Source organism: Danio aesculapii, chromosome 3 (genome assembly GCF_903798145.1).
Source record: "Danio aesculapii chromosome 3, fDanAes4.1, whole genome shotgun sequence".
NCBI classification, from domain to species: domain Eukaryota; kingdom Metazoa; phylum Chordata; class Actinopteri; order Cypriniformes; family Danionidae; genus Danio; species Danio aesculapii.
This window is the reverse complement of record NC_079437.1, coordinates 10,991,993-11,011,957: the sequence shown is the minus strand read 5'-3', so window position 1 is coordinate 11,011,957 and position 19,965 is coordinate 10,991,993. Positions and strand designations below refer to the sequence as shown.

Sequence of the window (19,965 nt, the reverse complement as noted above, 5' to 3'; positions counted from 1 at the left end):
TGTTTAACTAAAGTGCTTTAAAAATGTAATCAATGAATGGTTATATCATCAGTGTATTTTGTTTCCTTTTCTAATCACTATGCCTGGAAAGGGATTTAATTACTTGACTTTTAAAGTCCTCATGAATCTGGATGCACTCATAATAGAAAGACATGTTTTTAACTTTACATTTGAGTCAAACATTGAACATTGCAGCATTTCAGCTTTATTAAGACAGTTTTCAAAACAACTGTGGAAATATACATTTATATAATCTAGTTGATGAACAATAATCTACATATAACTGAAAAGTTATATTTTTTGGTTTTTGTATTACATAATTTTATTAACAGCCCAGCCATTTACCTTTGTCTTTCTGACTACAGGCTAAGCCAGAGTAATGCAAATGCTAACGACTCTGCCTTTGTCTTTGGGTGATGCTTACATGCTACAGAAACCCTTTTGTTGATTAACTTGTGTGGTCAGTAGCTGGGTCGGTTTCTAACACCTATATGCTGGTTATCATGCTGAATCTAATACTGAATTTGCATGCTTTGTTAAGCCATCTCTCCTCCTCCTAAGACAATATAGACAGGAGATCTTTGTCTTAAATCAGACTTGTGATAAAACTCGCAGACTGCAGACCTCCAGTAGGCTCCTGTAGACACATGGACTTCTTGATGACGCTGTATGACTGCAGATTAACCAACTTGTCTTAATAAAGGAATTCTGCTTGTTTCAAGTCTCCTGGACTGGGTTCTCCTCTTTTTCAATCATTTATTTTTTTACAACAATAACACACAATCTTCTTAAACACAATTACTCTGCAAAATATCTGAATAACAAACATCAAATTTACAAAAAAAAATATGTTTTACTTAAAAAAAGTTAAATAATGTATTATTTAATCTGTATACAGTCATGTTAATAAATCAGTCAGTTAATTTCCTTCTAAATACATTGGTCATTGAGTTTGTGCAATTGTCTGATAAATTTATACGTCTTTAACTGAAACAAACAGAATGCAAAAGATCTTCACAAATAAAGATTTACTCTCATTATAACTGTCTGATTAATACAGAACTGTTGAATTTATTTACAGTATGTACATTATGAGCAACTGTATATTCCTTACATTAAAAATTAATAGCAACCCCTTTATTTTTTCGGTGTAATTTGGTTACGGTAATGAATGGTTTTGAGTAACTCACAGCACCCAATACTTATAACAGTGACTAATAATAGATCATTCAGTCGTGTTTCCTCTCATTCTACAGCATTTGACAATCAGCACGACTGTCACTAGCAGATATGGAAAAGATGCCAGAACAGAACTGAGTATGTTGAAGACAGAGATCTGAGAATCTGAACCAGACGCTGAAAAAAAGAGACACACAAGCTCTTTATCATGCACTACATCTGAACAAGGACAAATGAAGGAATAAATGAGCTGACAGTTTCAGAGACTCTCACCTCTGACTGAGATCCAGCTCTTGGGTGACTCTCCTTCTGGGTGTTTGCAGTAGTAGAAACCCTCATGTGACTTTAGACAGCAGTGATGATCATCTCTGAGGTTTGACTCTGGACGAGTGATCCATCTTTATAGAAATCAGCTCTGAGCTTTGCTGGAGTTGTAGATTTATATAAACAGTGTAGAGTCAGAGTATCTCCTTCAGTCACAGGATGAACAGGACTCTCCAGAATCACACCAGCTACACAAACACAGCAAACATCAACACACACATCAACAGAGTGCTGACATTATTCAAGAGAAAATTAAATAACGATCTTTATATTAAAATAGGTTGATTTTTTTTGTGACAATTAAGTTTTTCCGTGTAGTTTATGCAGTATTATGTGGTTGTTGTGTTTTCTGCTCACTAGACCAATTCACAACTGTGTCTAATGCTTTCAGCTCTCAATCTGATTTAAATGAATAAATACAGACACTCAGACTCACAGTGTACAGTGATATTAACAGGATTATAATTCTCTCCAGACTCAGACTGACACCAGTAAACTCCAGTGTCTGATGTGGTGAGGCTGATTGTACATGTAGATCCTGTTTCTGATGAACAATCACTCATCCCTTTGTCTGTGTATCTTCTGACTCTCCATCCAGTAGAGTTACTCTTGTCTCACAGCTCAGAGAAAGAGAGTCAGATGTAAAGTGTTGAGCTCTGCTGGGACTGATGACCAGAGAGACTGGAGGAGAAACACCTGAGACAGCAATAATTTATAAATGTTTATTCATATGAAATATCCAATTATTTCAGTTCTGTGTAAACTCACCAGTGACCCACAGTGGCTGTGTGTTGCTCATATCTGTTTTATAGGCTGGTTTTCCTCTCTCTGCTTCACACACATAAACTCCTGTGTGTTTTAGAGCAACAGAACTGACAGTGTATTTTCCTTCAGCTCCTCTACTGCTGTCTGAGAGCGGTTCATAATAAATAATAATGATCACTGTAGTCTGTGTAAAGTGAGAATATACAGATGTTCAGTCTTATCAGTTATTTCTGAATACAGAAAGAATGACATTGACTGAAGCTAATCTATGTGATGTTTGAAGGCAGTTATATTATATTAGGTGTTCTCACATGAAATTGACGGGGCAAAATGTTGCAGTATTTCAAATAAATAGATTCTGATCCACAAATAAACCTAAAGTGATCCACAAAAACGGTCAAATTTAGTTTTAAAAATGGAATATAATAATATATGCAGGAGAAGCACAGAAATCAATTAGTCACAAATTAATATAATAAAATGTGCTAATAATTAAAGTATCAACAAGTGTTAACACAACGTTTCTGGAAAAACATCCTGCAATTCTTAGTGTGCTTCACGTAGGTGAGTAGGCCAAAAACTTGTTATACTTGTTATAGCATTTATACATATATTATTTATACATATATATATACTCGAATGCTTTGAAATGCTTATTTTGTCCACACGTATAATTCATAATTAAAATCAAATAAAATAAGTAAATGTTAAGCAGTAAAGATTATTTCTGTTCTACATTATAAACACAACTCTGCCAGGTCATTTACAACACAAATTTGATGAATTGTTTTAAAGATTTTAGTGAAACTCCTGCATTTATTTGTCTCATTCCATTATTTGAGAATGTACATTTTTTGTGCAACCTTAGATTTATTTGTGGACTATAATCGATTTATTTAACATAATGTAACAATTCTCGCTCCACAGAAGCACATTATAACTTACCTGAACGAGTTATGATGTACCAGCTGAATGTCCAGCCTGTAGAGCCGTAAACCTCACAGATCAGAGTCACTGAATCTCCTTCAGTCAACCAGTTCTGTGGAGAAACACTTAAAGCTGTCTGGGCTTTGTCTGAAATAGAGAAATCTCTCATTAATAACATGATAATCTTGTGTGCATATGAAGAGATGATCAAACTCACCTGATACTGTCAGTGGAACTGCATCACTCATTTGTGATCTGCGTGAACCTTTACTCTCAGTGCCAATACAGGAGTATTTACCTGCGTAAGACTCAGTAACAGACCTTAATGTGTATTCCTGTAATTCACTGAATGCATAATCTGAACCTTCTTTATACCAGCTGTACTGCCAGCTAGAGACTCCTTCAGCATTAATGTCACATCTGAGAGTGACTGACTCTCCTCTGAACACATGCAGATCAGGAGTAATAGTCAAGTTGGCTTTAGGGTTTTCTGTATAATGGCAAATATTCACAATAAAAATTATGTGATATAATAAATATAATCATATGCTGTTTTTAGTGCATGAGGCATGAACAATTTTTATTGCAAAACACACAAACTAAATCTGATTATACAGAAGTGTTTTAGTCTGAAGTCATAGTCGCTTATTAAGTGCCCTACACAATGAGAATGAACAGCTTGGATAGAAAATAAATTATTTTACAAAATTATTTCACAATAGAAAATGAGATATAAACAAACAAACAAAAATAATGCATTTAACTAGAGCACAAAGACCAATTTAAAATCAACATGAAGCATCAAAACACTCATTTTCAATAGTTTTCACAGTTCATGTAGAGTCACAGATATGTTATGAATTATGAAGTAAATTCTCTCACCTTCAGTGTCTTCAGAGTGGATGTTTGAAATCAGCACTAAAAGCACAAAGAGAAACTTGTCTGTTTGATCTAGACTAGAGTTAGCTGCTGAAGAAGTAATGCAGTTTAGACAAAACAGATATCATAGTGATACATTCACGGCTCCTTCATAAACAGCACTGACTGCACACTTCCGGCTCATCTTTGACATTTATCATGGACTAGAGATGGCTTGTAAACCCAGAGCAGCATAAAAAATAAAAACAGAAACACTACTGGATCCTATTTATTGAGTTACAGCAATGAACATCCACTGAAAAATCACCCAGAGAAAATAATACTCACAGAGCACAAGAGGAAGATGACTGAGCTCCATACTGACTGAATAATGACAGACACTTGAAGACACAGACTGTGTTAAAGACTCAAGACTTCCTGAAACCTGCAGTCTGATCTCTACAAACATCACAACACATTAAAGACTCACAAATGTACCTCATGTGTTACAGAAGATCTTTTAATAACCTTTAAAATCTTGTTTTCAGATAATGTTAAACTGACCAAAATCCATGTTTGTACAGAAATGTTTAAGGGTCAAATGTAATAAAATTTAGTTTCTCAGATGTTGGCAGTTTAAAAATAACATCCCAGTGAGTTTAATGAATAATGAAACATTGTTTTATGGCTCTTAAATGTAATGTTGTGATTTGTATTAATAACCTGATGGAAACAGAAACAGATGAAGTGTTGAACTTCTGCTTCTCACTCACTGGTAAAATGACCTCAAACAGACCAAACCAAACCACAACTATATAGTTATTTCCTTTTTCATCTCACTTCATTTTGATGGTCTCTTTAACACACTTTTGACTATAAATAAAGTATTACTGCTTTCAAAACATTGAGTGCATCAAATAATTGACTGCAGTTGTGTTATTAATATGTAATCATGTAATGTATAGGTAATAACTATCTGATTTTTTAACAAACAATCTGATAGCATTTTAAATCTATTACAAAATGGAGTCTGATTACCTGATTGATGTATTGATTTTTTTTTTTTTGGAATTGATTGATTGGTTTTTGTAAATTTACATATTTATAATGATTGGATGGTATATTAACCGTGTTATTAGATATGTCTCATTATACATTCTAATATTTCTGGTATTAATTTCCCATTCAGTGTAGACCCTTATATGCACCTTTATGTCTCTCTTGAGTTTAACGCATATTTAAGGTGTAAGAATATTTCTGCATTATATTTGTATCAGATTAAGTTTATTTTTCTTGGTTTATTAAAGGTCACAGTGTAACTTATCTTGGGTGTCTGCTATAGACCAAGTGTATAAAAAGAGCAACTGACACCTCTTGCACCAGTCTGCAACGCTGCTCATCTCTCGAATCTTTCCTTGACTTCCTCTTTTTCTTACAGATGCACTCGACTAACTCAGAAGGTTTCATTAAATTCTCAGTTTAATTCAGCTCTTTGCTAATCAAAATGATATTGACTTTAATTTAATTTGTAAAACTTGATTAAACTTAATTCAATCTAATACATTTAAACTGTCTTTAATTGTTCTTTGGCTTATCTTTAGTCTTGTAAGTGTCCATTTATTAGTCCAATGACAGAACTAACAGCATGGGTGAAGGTTAAAAGCATGTAAGCCTTTTCTAGAGCTTCTGTAAAGAATTCTGTGATTTATTAGAATTTATTTATTTATTTCCAGTTCCGAATTTAATCTGACTCCATTTTTCAAGTGATCAATAAATTTAGACTGTGTTCATAATTATTAATGGATCATATTTATCAAAAGTTAATACATTTGGATATTTGATTATCAGTTATTCCTTCATTGGGGACCAATTGTTGTTCTGAGTTCATGCGTGGCCAAATTCACATGTTTATGTGTGTGTGTGTGTGTGTGTGTGTGTGTGTGTGTATATATATATATATATATATATATATATATATATATATATATATATATATATATATATATTCGATTCAATTGACAGTCGGTGCGCATGCTCGAGTGACGTCGCTGTCGCTGTACGGTAGCCTCGCTGCGTGTGTTTGGAGTTTAGTCTAGCAATTTACATTTTGTTATAAAATACCTCCTCATTCGCTAAATATTTGTCTCTCCTACTTAGGGTGAACAATCCCTTTACACACTTATACAAAAAAATCTACTTTCAAATGTTCTGTCTCTTGAGCATCCGCCTGTTGTTTTTAACTTTAGCCTGCTGGCACCGCTGGTCAGCTAAAGCTACGGACCTCTTTCATTCACTTATTTTCTCACTTACTGGCTTTGCTCTTCACCTTGTACAATGTTGCTTGCGTGTCTGTCCTTGAGTGCAAGAGAAGCATCGATGGAGGCATTGGAGCTGGAGCTGGAAGCAGTGGAGTCCCAGATTTGCTCCCTCGAGACGAAGCGAGCGCCGCTCCGGGAACAACGGGCTTTGCTCAACGTACCCTGTACTCGCTCGTCTGAGGTAAGTGTACAAAACAATCACAATACTCCATCTTCCTCAACCCCGCGTGTTTCTCTGTCCAGGCCCAGCGCACCGGGACTGCGGTTCGCCCAGGCGTCATTCACGCCGACACCCGGCTACCACGGCCCCTGGGTGCAGCCGCGTAAGGTGCTTGCCCGGTCCCGGAGCAGAACATCTCCTCCACCGGTGTTCGAGATCCCACGGAGAACTGCTTCGCCCCTCTCCGCGAGACGGGTCGCGATGTGGCTATCATCGGTGACTCCATCGTGCGCCACGTCCCCTCCGCTTCCCCCTAAGGTAACAAAGTACACACTTTCTGCTTCCCTGGTGCCCGGGTTAAGAATATTTCTGCACAGATACCTACTATCCTGAGCGCTGCCGAGAGCCTCTGTGCCGTCGTCCTCCACGAACGACACCGGGCTCCGGCAGACGGAGATCCTGAAGAACGACTTCCGGAGCCTGATCGAGACGGTTTGACACACCTCACCCGCCACGCAGATCATCGTTTCTGGACCGCTTCCTACCTACCGCCGAGGAAATGAAACAGAAATTGCTCTTTGCCAATAACTGGAATCTTTTCTGGGAGCATCCTAGGCTTTTCTGCGCTGACGGCCTGCACCCCAGTCGAGCTGGAGCTGAACTCCTGTCGGACAACATATCCAGAATTCTTCGCTCTATCTGACTAGTAAGTAAAAATTCACAAAATTTACAATTTAGCCATATAGACTCTTATTCATCCCGCATAAATGTTAAATGTAGACCGTTTTATCTGCCACGGAGTTCACCTCCACCATAATAACTGCTGCTTATATTCCTCCCGATGCTGATGCCAAGCTTGCTATGAATGAACTTCATGCAGCCATCAGCAAACAACAGACTGCTCACCGGAGGCTGCTTTTATTGTTGCGGGGGATTTTAATCACTCAAACTTAAAGACAGTGCTCCCCAAATTCCATCAAAACATTTTCTGCCACACAAGGGGAAACAAAACTTTAGACCAAGTTTACACAACATGGCTGAAGCATACGCTGTGACCCCCTCCCCCACTTGGGTCAATCAGATCACCTTTCTTTGTTTCTCACCCCCAAGTACTCACCAAGTACAACACCTCATCAACCGTGTGAAGCCATCAGTAAGGACCATCAAAGTGTGGCCAGCGGGGGTAGACTCCACTCCAGGACAGGTTTAAACACACAGACTGGAGTATGTTTGCTTCCCAGGCCATTGTGGCTCTCACACAGACATTGACAGTACACTTCCTCTGTTCTGGAATATATCAACACCACCATAGACAGTGTTACAACCCAGAAACAGATCACCACATACCCAAATCAAAAGCCATGGATGAACAAGGAGGTGCGCCTCCTGCTGAAGGCATGCAACACTGCCTTCAGATCAGGGGATGCACAGGCCTACAGCACTTCAGGGCTAATCTGAAGAGGGGCATCAAAAAGGCCAAACACTGTTACAAGCTAAAGCTAGAGGAGCACTTTTCCAACTCTGATCCTCGGCGCATGTGGCAGGGCATCCAGGCCATCAGCAACTACAAACCCAGCCAGTCCACCCCCACAGCCACAAATGTCTCCTTCCTGAACGAGCTTAATGACTTTTATGCCCGCTTTGAAAGAGACAATACAGAACCCTACACCAGGAACACTTCCTCAACCAACCACTCACCTATCATACTCACCTCCTCAGAAGTCTACACCGCACTGAGTCGAATCAATGTGCGTAAGGCTGCTGGACCAGACAGTATTCCTGGGCGCGTCCTCAAAGCATGTGCAGAACAGCTCGCTGGGGTATTCACAGACATTTTCAACCTGTCGCTTAACCTAGCAACTGTGCCAACATGCTTTAAAACCACCTCTATTGTGCCAGTGCCCAAACACTCCAGCCCAACATGCCTGAATGACTACCACCCTGTAGCACTTACACCCATCATCATGAAGTGCCATCCGCACTGGACCCACATCAGTTTGCCTAACGTGGCAACAGGAGCACAGAAGATGCCCTGCACTCTGTCCTTACACACCTGGACAATAAAAACACTTATGCACGAATGCTGTTTGTTGACTTCAGCTCAGCATTCAACACTATCATACCCTCTAAGTTACTGATCAAACTCAGAGACCTGGATATCAACGCATCTCTCTGCAACTGGCTCATGGACTTTCTGACTAACAGACCTCAGAATGTTAGATCGGGCCACATCTGCTCCACCACTGTCACACTCAACATTGGTGTACCACAGGGCTGCGTGCTGAGCCCCTTCCTCTACTCCCTCTTTACCATCGACTGTAGGCCTGTGAACAGATCCAACACCATCATCAAATTTGTAGATGACACCACAGTGATTGGTCTAATCAGCAATAATGATGAGACTGCCTACAGGGAGGAGATACAGCATCTGGCCACTTGGTGCATCGACAATAATCTGCTCCTTAACACCAACAAGACCAAGGAGCTCATTGTGGACTTCAGGAAGGGACGAACAGGCTCACATGATCCCATCAACATTAATGGGATGGCCGTTGAGCCTGTCTCATCCTTCAAGTTCCTGAGGACCCACATCTCAAAGGACCTTTCCTGGACCACCAACACCTGCAGCCTGGTCAAGAACGCTCACCAGCGCCTATTCTTCTTGAGGCAACTTAAGAAGAACCAGCTTTCATCAGCTGTCTTGCTCTGTTGCTGAGCGTAAGGCACTGCTGAGGGTGGTGAAAACTGCCCAACGCATCACAGGGACTACGCTGCCAGTCATTGAGGACATCCAGAAGAAACACTGTCTGCGCCGAGCACGCAGTATTCTTAAGGACACCTCTCACCCTGCTCACAGACTGTTTTCACTCCTGCCTTCTTGCAGGCGCTTCAGGCTCTCCCGGACAAAAACAAGCAGACTGAGGAACAGCTTTTTCCCCAGAGCTGTCTCCCTTTTGAACTCTGCCCCTCACTGACTCTTTCTCTCTATTTCGAAATGCACCCGCAAACGCAAATGACCTTGATGTAGTAACCAGCAGTATGGATGCCATCTTTACTAGCACTCTAAATACTGTGGCACCCATCAAACTAAAAAGGCTAGAGAGAATAAAACTACACCATGGTATAATAGTCATACCCGCGCTCTCAAAACAGCAACCGTGCCCTGGAACGTAAATGGAAAAAAACTAATTTAGAAGTTTTTAGAATTGTGTACAAAGACAGTATGTCCAGCTATAGGAGGGCTTTAAAATCTGCCAGGGCTGAGCACCTCCGCAAACTGATAGAAAATAATCATAACAATCCTAGATTCTTATTTAACACCATTGCTAAATTAACAAATAATCGGTCATCTTTGGAACAAAACGTTCCACTGCAAATTAGTAGTGATGACTTCATGAATTTTTCAGTGATAAAATAGAAGGCTTTAGACAGAAAATAGGAGATATTAAACTTTCTGCACCGCCTTATACATCAGATCCAGTAAACATTCCACTGAATCAAAATAACCTACAGTGCTTCAAAATCATAGAACAGGAAGAGCTAGATAAAATTATAAATAGCTCTAATCCAGCTCCGTGTATGTTGGACCCAATTCCAACAAAATTACTGAAAGAATTGCTACCTGTTATAGGAGAACCTCTTCTTAACGTTATCAACTCTTCTTTATCTTTAGGCCATGTTCCAAATCCTTACAAGCTAGCTGTTATTAAGCCTATTATTAAGAAACCACAACAGGACCCCAGCAACTTAGCTAATTATAGGCCTATTTCAAATCTTCCATTTATATCTAAAATACTAGAAAAAGTTGTTTCTGCTCAATTATGCTCCTTTCTGCAGACCAACAATGTTTTTGAAGTGTTTCAGTCAGGTTTCAGAGCTCATCACAGTACAGAAACTGCATTAGTGAAAATAACCAACGATTTACTCTTAGCTGCTGACCAAGGGTGCATCTCGCTATTAGTTTTACTCTATCTTATATTTACATTAAGTCATTTAGCAGACGTTTTTATCCAAAGCGACTTACAAATGAGGACAAGGAAGCAATTTACACAACTATAAGAGCAGCAGTGAACAAGTGCTATAGGCAAGTTTCAGGTGTGTAAAGTCTAAGAAGCAAAGCATTAGTAAATTTTTTTTTTTTTTGAGAGAGAGAGAGAAACAGTTAGTGGTATAGCCAGAGAGGCAATTAAGATTAGGAAGGAAAGTGGAGACTAAATAGTTGAGTTTTAGTCGTTTCTTGAAGACAGCAAGTGACTCTGCTGTTCTGATGTAGTTAGGAGTTCATTCCACCAACTGGGCAGATTGAATGTGAGAGTTCGGGAAAGGATTTCTTCCTTCTTAGGGATGGAACATGAGGCGACGTTCATTCACAGAACGCAAGTTTCTGGAGGGCACATAATCTGCAGAAGTGAGAGCAGATACGAAGGAGCCCAAGAGGTCGCTTTGTAAGCAAACATCAGAGCTTTGAATTTGATGCGAGCAGCAACTGGCAGCCAGTGCAAACGGGTGAGTAGCGGAGTGACATGTGCTCTTTTGGGTTCATCAAAGACCACTCGTGCTGCTGCGTTCTGAAGCAGCTGAAGAGGTTTGATAGAATTAGCTGGAAGCCCGGCTAGTAGAGAGTTGCAATAGTCCAGTTTGGAGAGAACAAGAGCTTGAACAATGAGTTAGCTGGTTCAGATAGGAAGGGTCGGACCTTTCTGATGTTGTAGAGTGCGAATCTGCAAGATCGAGCAGTTCTAGAAATGTGGTCAGAGAAGTTAGTTGGTCATCAATCGTTACTCCAAGGCTTTTTACCATTTTGGATGCAGTATGGTTGCTCCATCCATCTGGATTGAGAAGTATGGTGTAGAGTCGGGTTGGCAGAAACTTCAAGCATTTCCGTTTTCGTGAGGTTAAGCTGAAGATGATGATCTTTCATCCAGTGTGAAATGTCTGACAGGCAGGCTGAAATGCGAGCTGGAACCGAGGGATCATCAGGGTGAAAAGAGAGGTATAGCTGGGTATCATCAGCATAGCAGTGGTAGGAAAATCCATGTTTCTGGATACTGTTCCTAAAGATGCCGTGTAGATAGAGAAGAGAAGTGGCCCAAGAACAGAGCCCTGAGGTACCCCAGTGTTTAGATGCTGTAGGTTGGACACCTCTCCCTCCAAGACACCCTGAATGACCTGTCGAGAGGTAAGAACTGAACCATTGAATAACAGTGCCTGCGACGCCTAGTGACTCAAGCGTAGATAGCAGGATCTGGTGGTTTACAGTGTCAAAAATAACATCCAGCAAGATAAATCCAGCAAGATGAGGATCTGCTTTAGCCAGTCTGAGACCTCCACGACCGAGAGCAGGGCAGTCTCAGTTGAGTGGCCTTTCTTAAAGCCAGATTGCTTGTTGTCCATGAGGTTGTTTGAGTAAGAAAGTCCAGGACTTGATTGAACACTACTTTCTCCAAAATCTTGGCCATGAATGGAAGCAGGGATACCGGTCGGTAGTTTTCAAGTAGCGTTTGATCCAGGTTGGGTTTCTTTACCCTAGCCTGCTTAAATGAAGTAGGGAACTACTTTGACACTGGACTGCAGATGTGAAATTACCGCAGAGAAGAATCACTCTTCACCAGTCTGAGACATAAGGTGAAAAGTCTACATCTCGTTTAAAAAAAAAGATAAAGCCCAAATAAGAGCCCAATTTTAAACTGTCGGGACATGTTATATGGAATGTTTATTTGTTTCTCTGCCATCTACAAGGGCCCCTTCTATAGACTTATAAAGTGCTATTTTCACTTGAAGCCTTGAAGTGACTGCTCGAGTGTAGTCAGAGTAATGACTTAAGGTATGGAAGTACACCCAATGGAGTTTTTAAGGTTAATATTGTTTGTTTTTTGTTTCAGCTTATATTGTTCAAGGCAAAGCTATGTATTGAGATACTTTTATTATTCATTTTTAAGTCAAATGTAAAATATAAAGATTGCTTGATTAACATTAACATTGGTGTACTCAGTCCAGTTAAAAGAGGGACAATTTTGTCCAAACATAAAAAAAAGCTAGAGCAGAAGTTGTGTTTCTTGGGAAACGCACTGAAATGATGCAAACACTCCAAACTAAACAAAATGGGTTTTAAAAAGGTAGACTTTGCATCTTACAAATCTGTACGTAAAAGAGGGGAGGCCATACTTATATGCAAAATGTTGAATTATGATCAGACTTAAAAGATAAGGAAGAAAGATTTGTACTGATAATAGGAAAAATAGAGAGACATTTGATAAGTTCTTTGAATGTCTATGCTCCCCCTGGTTCTGCACTGTAAACCCTAATGTTATCTTTACTTAAACAATTAAGTAAAGTTGACTGAACATAACTTAAAATTTAGCATTTTGGCCCTATCACTTGAAAATATCAGTTCATTTAACTTATGTACCATGAAAATGCATAAACTTAAGATTTCAAGTGTAGTGAGCTCAAAATCATAATAAATCCTTTGAAAAAAATAGGTTATTTTCACAAATGTAGTCTTGACTGTAAAATTCTAATATGTGCAACCTTTTAAGTGCAAAGTCGTTTTTAAATCAGAAAACAAATGGCTTCAGGTATAATTATTCATCATAATGTGAATAAATGGCTACTTATTTTTTTGTTTAAAATTTATTTTAACATTTTTTCACAGTATATTATTACACAGTTAGTACTAAGTTTGGTGAACTGAACAATTTCAGTATAGTCTACAAAACCGGCAAGTTAATAAACTTAAATGTGAAAGTTTTGGGAGACTCCATTACTCAAATAAATTGAGGCAACAAGTTTACTCAATTAATTTAGTTGTTAACTTATTAGGGTTTTCAGTGTGAGTGGAATTTTTTTTATCATGAAGTATTCAAAATTAATTGTTACCAAACCAAAGAATTCTAATATGTGAAGATGACTTTAACAAACATTTAAAACCAACGTTCTAGAAACACTAAAGCCACTAACCAAACAGGTGAATTGCCTGTTAAAAAAGATAGGGCTTACCAATGGAGAGAATTAAATCCAAGGGTCTGTGATTATACACATTAGTCTCATCCCACACAACATAGCTCTAAAATAGATTACTTTTTACTCTTAAAAAGATCTGCCTTGAATTGAAATATCTGAATTGTATACGATAGATATTCTCATAATCCTGTTTATATGTCAGTGGTCTGAGTAAGAACAAAGGTCAGCAGTTTGGAGAATGAACACAGATATTTTAATTCACAAATTAGGCAAAATTTAGAAAACATAATTAAATCAAGTTAAAATAAATTAAAAAAAACTACAAAATAGGGCTACAACGAATCAGACGATGAAACAAGATCTTAAAAAATAATTAGGGAAATTGATGGAATATTTTCCAAAGAACTACAAAATAAACCAAGACATTATGAAGCAGGGGTGAAATCAATAAAATTGCTAGCATACAGACTAAGAAAACAAGCCGATAGAGCCATCATAAAAATTAGAAATCCTCAAACAGGGAGATACATTGTAAATTAGAGCAAATACAGCAGAGTTTGGAAAAATGTTATAAAGCTTTATATTTACACCTAAAAATAATATGTGCAGATTAATTATTTCTAGCCACATTAGACCTGTCTACAGTGTCAGAGGAACAAAATAAATCCCTATTAGCAGAAGTTACCATGGAGGAGTTAAAAGCAGCCATAACAAGGTAAATAAGTGGACAGTTATCCCGCAGAATGGTAGAAATCCATGTTTGATCAATTGACTCCTAAACTTTATTAAAGGCTTTCAATTGGGTAATACGAAAAAAATCTTACCCTCATGAAGAGAAGCTATTATATCAGTTATTCCAAAGGAGGGTAATTTAGTGTGTTAAATGTTGACTAATAAAATTTATTAGCATGAAGATTAGAAAAAAAACTCTTCCAGAAATTATTATTTTGGATCAGACAGACTTTATTTGTCAAAGGCAAGCAGCAGAACACATTAGAAGAACTCAATTTTACTTCATTTCAAACCAAAAAGTAAGCTGCCCTATTGAGTTTAGATGCTGGACTCAGTGAGATGGAGGTTCTTATATAAGGTATTAGCAAAAGTTGGATTTCACAATATTTTTATTGAAATAATGAAGACATTATATGATAAGCCTCAAGGATCAAAATTAACAGAGACTTATCTGGATTTCTTTCAATTTAGAGCGTGGTACAAGAAAGAGGTGCTCCTTTTCTCTCCTTCTCTTTGCCCTATTTATTGAACCTTTAAGCCAATTGAGTTAGGCAAAATAGCTCAATTAAAGGTAGATTCAGAAGCGAATGGTCATCCTACCAAAATTATTGTATCTATTTTAAACACTTCCAATAAAAAAATTCAAACTAACAATTTAGCGAATGGAATAACTTAATATCTGGATTTTTATGGCAGGGAAAAAAAACCCAGAGTAAGATTTAAAACACGTACTGCAATTAAGCAAAGAAAAAGGTGGGTTAGGTCTCTTATGCCTGCAACAATACTATTACACAGCTCAGTTAAGTCTAGTCTGCTGGAGTAGTCCTACATATCCAGCAAAATGGATTTAAATAGAGAAAGGGATGATGGAGGAATCCCTGTTATCTGCCCTAATTGCAGATGGCAAACTAATAAATAAAATAAAGAACAAATCCATAGATTACTACTGTTCAAAATCTAGCATCAAACAAAGAAATATGTGGTTTGCAAGATGCATCAACAATATTAAGATGGTGTGCCTTCAATACTGATTTCATCACTAACCAAATAGAAGAGAGATTTTGAATATGGACCAAGTTAGGAATTTCCAACTATTACACTCATTTTTGACAAGGGTACAATCCAAATGTTTGAATTTCTAAAGGAAAAATATGGGTTTAATCAAAGTAACTTCTATAGATACCTTCAAGTAAGACATATTGATTGCAGTGTTTCCTCTAGGATTTTTTCCAGCTGTGGCGGCAGACTCTGTTGGGCATTGTACACAGATCTACCACTACATGTGCCGTTATTTCATTGACAATTGTCGTGGGCGCAGTATTAAGTCGAGATCGCATTCATGTAATTGCCTACAAGCATGTCAAACTCTGATCGAGCGCCGATTTCCTCTGTTCGTGCACAAAACGTCTTGCGCACCCTCAAATAAACACTGCTGAAGTGCAGATTTTCTTGCACGCTCTCAAATAAACACTGCTGAAGTGTGATTTAATGCGTTTATGTAACGAGTATGTCTCCAACATTTATTAGATTTGCTAGGAATATTTATGAATGTCTTCAATAGACTTACAGAGCTGTATTAATGCGTCCTGAAGTAAAGTGAAACGGCTATAAACTCCAGCAAGATAAAGTCATTATATGCAGAGCCATTGTCCTTTATCTATAAATAAAATATAATGATGGAAACTGTGTTCATCTTAACTGAAAGCCATGTCGCGTTTGCTAGCCTCACGCATCACGCATCTGTCAGTAAGTCAATCAGCCATCACGTCACCTTAAAGGGTTAAACAAAGAACGCACAGCACAGCAAAATTTTGCGCTGTTATAATTCACTTACTTTTTAATACGTTTTTGGTAAGATTATCACCCGCTATTTAACAAACGACTGAATGTTTTGAATGAGAAGCTGTAATGTAGCCGTGGCGGGATGAATTTTGGTGTGGCGTCCCACCACGGAAGAATGAATTTAGTGGAAACCATGGATTGTGATATTAAACCAGAAATATTGAAAGTTGCAGAGACTGGAATAATAAAAGTGTTTCTATCAGTGGGCAAGGCCCAATCATGTAATAAGATCATTTCAAAATGATACAAGGGATTTCGCGAATCTGTACCAGATAATACACTATATGTTAGAGATAAATGGAAAATGGAAGGAATCTCAGATGAGGATTGGGAATATTTGTAAACTCAATGGAAATGTACCAGCTCAGACATGTGAAGAGGGAAAAGTGTTCTAAAGTTTTTCATCAAGCCATCACAGAAAATACACAGAGGAAAGAGCACTAGCTGCTGGAGAATGTGTGGGGAAAAGTAGCTAATCAATATTATGTTTTTTGGGATTGCCAGAAATTAACCTTATACTGGAAAGAGATACATTTAGAGGCCAGTTTTGAAATAGAAATTGCTTTCAATTCATTAATTTTCTTTTCGGCTTAGTCCCTTTATTAATCTCGGGTCGCCACAGCAGAATAAACCGCCAACTCATCCAGCAGATGTTTTACACGACAGATGCCCTTCCAGCTGCAACCAATCACTGGGAAACTGCTTTCAATTGTGAATCTTTATATTTAGGTAATATAAATTTAGATGGATGAATTAATAAAGACAAGAAACGAAACGGTTACTACGTAACCCTTGTTCCCCAAGGGGGGGATGGAAATGCTTTGAGGAAACTTCAACTATGGGGATATTGTCAGAAGCCAATCATCTGAAAGAGTAACAAAACGGGCCAATGACATGCCAATGAGTTGGTGGCGTGCACAGCTGGCAGCAATTACAATCATCTTTTGTATTAAGTTGCCCACCGTGCATCGCAAAGACACTTTTTTGCTTTCAGAGCCTCAAGCTACTGAGAGAGTCTTCAGGTTCCTCCAAACCTCCTTCGAGAAAGAGAGCGAGGGAGTGAGCGAGAAAGTTGCCGGTGTTTGAACAGGTTGTTTCTTCCGTTTTCAGAGTGTGTGACATGCAGTGGCAGATGGTTGAGCTGGGCTATTCTCTCTTACCTGGATGTGTATTGTAAGAGTACTGTAACCAGGGGTTTTGTAAGAGTCTAAATTATCATATGCATTTGCTTATATGGCAAAACATGTCTTTTTCTCCAAAGAAGGCCCATACGGACTCCAAAGGCAGATACTGATAAGATCAGGGCCTGGTGGGTGGACTTTGGAGGTTTTACGATGTGGTCACATGTTGTTTGGTCAGTTTAAATATCTCAGTATTTGGGCTTTAGTCACATGGTCAAGAAAGATACAAAATAGGTGGTAAAACGCTGCTCTGGCGCTTTTCCTGCCCTGAGCTTTTTCCTACTCTGCTTCTCTCTGGCTCTGGAGGCTATCTGGCTCTACTGCTCCCAGGCTTTTTTTTTGATGCCTGCTTACTCTTTTTGTCTCTCTCTCTCTCCACTCCCCCTGTCTCTCTCTTTCCTAGGTAACTTTATTTTTACATTTAAGCTGGGTGCAATTATTATTATCATGTTTTTATCATTTCATATTTTATCATTTTAGACAGTTATTTGTAACTAATTCAGTTGTAACCATAGAGAATTATTGTCATTAAATCATCTCAAATTACTTTTGATTTAACGTCAACACTTAATTGCTCTATACTTCAATACAATACAATCACATAATAGCAACACTCTCCCACATTTTAAGCTATTAATACTGCCCTTATTTCCGTTTTTGGTATAAGATTGCAGAAGCATGGTTTGACAAGAATGTACAGTTTTTAACCATCATGCTGATCACTTTTTAGTCATTGTGCAAAACTACAGTTCAAACCGCTGTGGTTAAAACCCATTCTTCCACATTTAATACATGGTGTGTTATCTTCTCAGAGCTCTTAGTGCCAGTAATTAAAGATAAAGCAGGTAAAATATCTAGTGTAGATGTAACAGGATTAAAAGAATGTTTAATTGTCTTTCACCAAAAATTGTTATATTGTTTACTTTATGGTTGTTGGGCGACCTCTTGTGGCAACTGTATATAATTGGTTCTTTCACCTTTTACCTGCAAAGCCCCGCCTCCAGCAGAGATGGTTGCTGAATGCAGAGAGGCGGTAGGTAAAATGTGCTCCAGCAAAATGTGATGAATTCTGTATTGTAACACACATGTTAATATCACATACAACTCTAATATGAACATTAAATGATGTTTTGTATCGAGTGATTGCTGTGTGTGACAAACTTCGTGTGGTTTAATTTGCTCATGTTATGTGTAGCTGGAATGATGAAATTAATACGAGCAGGGTGAATTCTTGCTTTTTTTTATTTATTTTTTTTAGTTGCATGTTAAAGCATACTGTTGACAGAGGATATATTTCTATTACAGGTATGTTAAACTTTTGTATATGAATAATGATTTATTAAGATGACTTTATGTGGACACACTCTCGAGTGGTCATTTGGGCCTCCAGCAGAGATGGTTGCTGAATGCAGAGAGGTGATACATGTTTAAATGCATACTGTTAACAGAGGATATATTTCTGTTACAGAATAAACAACGGATAACGCAGTTCTCTGTGTCCACCTGAGTAATTTGTGTCATTGGGAAATAAAGCGTTACATAGACAATAATAGGTCAATTCAATGGCAGGTATAATTTCTAAAGTTGTTCAGGATATTTTCTTTAACTCTGTAAAGAAGCAGAGCCTTAAAATGATTAGTGATCCAAACTATAATCTCCATAAAGAGCAGCTGATGGGCTCAGAGAGGAGATAAGGACACCAGCTAGTCATATAAGCGGGACATTCTTGCTAATTCCAGTATCATTTATATTGTTGAATATCAGGAAACAGGGTTTTCAGGGAAGGTGATGAGGGTGTTGTAGAATGTATTTCTTTAAAATATGAATAATTGTGTGTTACTATAATTTAGTGTGTGTTACTTATAACTTTGCAGTTTTCTAGAGTTAATCTTCTCGCTCGATTGTTCAAGAAAAAAAGGGAGAATATAAAAAAAATGAAAGAATTATAAACATACAATCAGTGTTGGTAAAGTACTTAAATTTAATGAATTAACAGGTACATCATCAGTGTTGTATATTAATTACCTTTCTAATCACTATGCCTGGAAGTTAAGTTAATTAACTGACTTATAAAGTCCTCATAAATCTATGCTTATAAAGTCCTCATAAATCTAATATGCATCTCCTCCTAAACTGTTCAAGCTACAAAAAACAAGCTAATTCCAAACTTCTCTGACTCGAGTTGCTATTTCTTTTTTCAACTGATTCCAAAAACTGACCCAGAAAATTTGGAAAAGTTACATTGACTTACCATTGGACCAAACTTTGTGACCTTATAACTTTGCGCCAGACTATCATACAGACTTCAGACCTCATTTAGCTCAGAATACCAATCTGCCAATCACTGATGACCTTTCAACTTACTAGCCACACGCTAGCAACCACCGACGGCTCCATAGCAACTGTCCCATAGACTTCCATTGTAAAAAAAAAAAAAAACTACAATTGACTTTACATTGGACACACTCACAACAAAGGCCTATCATAGCAATATACTAATCCATACTAGAAACATGCTAACATATATGTAGTTATCTCTCTATGCCAGCTGTTTTAAACTTCTTAAAAAAGACTTCAATGATTAAACTTTAAAACCAATCGTGGACGAAGTACGAAATTGAAGAGTGGGGGCGGGTTGTTGTGGACGAAAGTGAAGAGGGTTGGGGAGTTGTGGAGAAAGTAAAAGTGAACAGCAGATGGGGGAGAAGGGCGGTTG

General features: G+C 38.0%; 1 pseudogene; it reads right to left on the bottom strand.

Annotated features, from left to right (window-relative positions):
• Window positions 1–1,225: 1,225 nt before the first annotated feature.
• Window positions 1,226–4,432, bottom strand: LOC130217979 (B-cell receptor CD22-like; annotated as a pseudogene).
• Window positions 4,433–19,965: the final 15,533 nt, after the last annotated feature.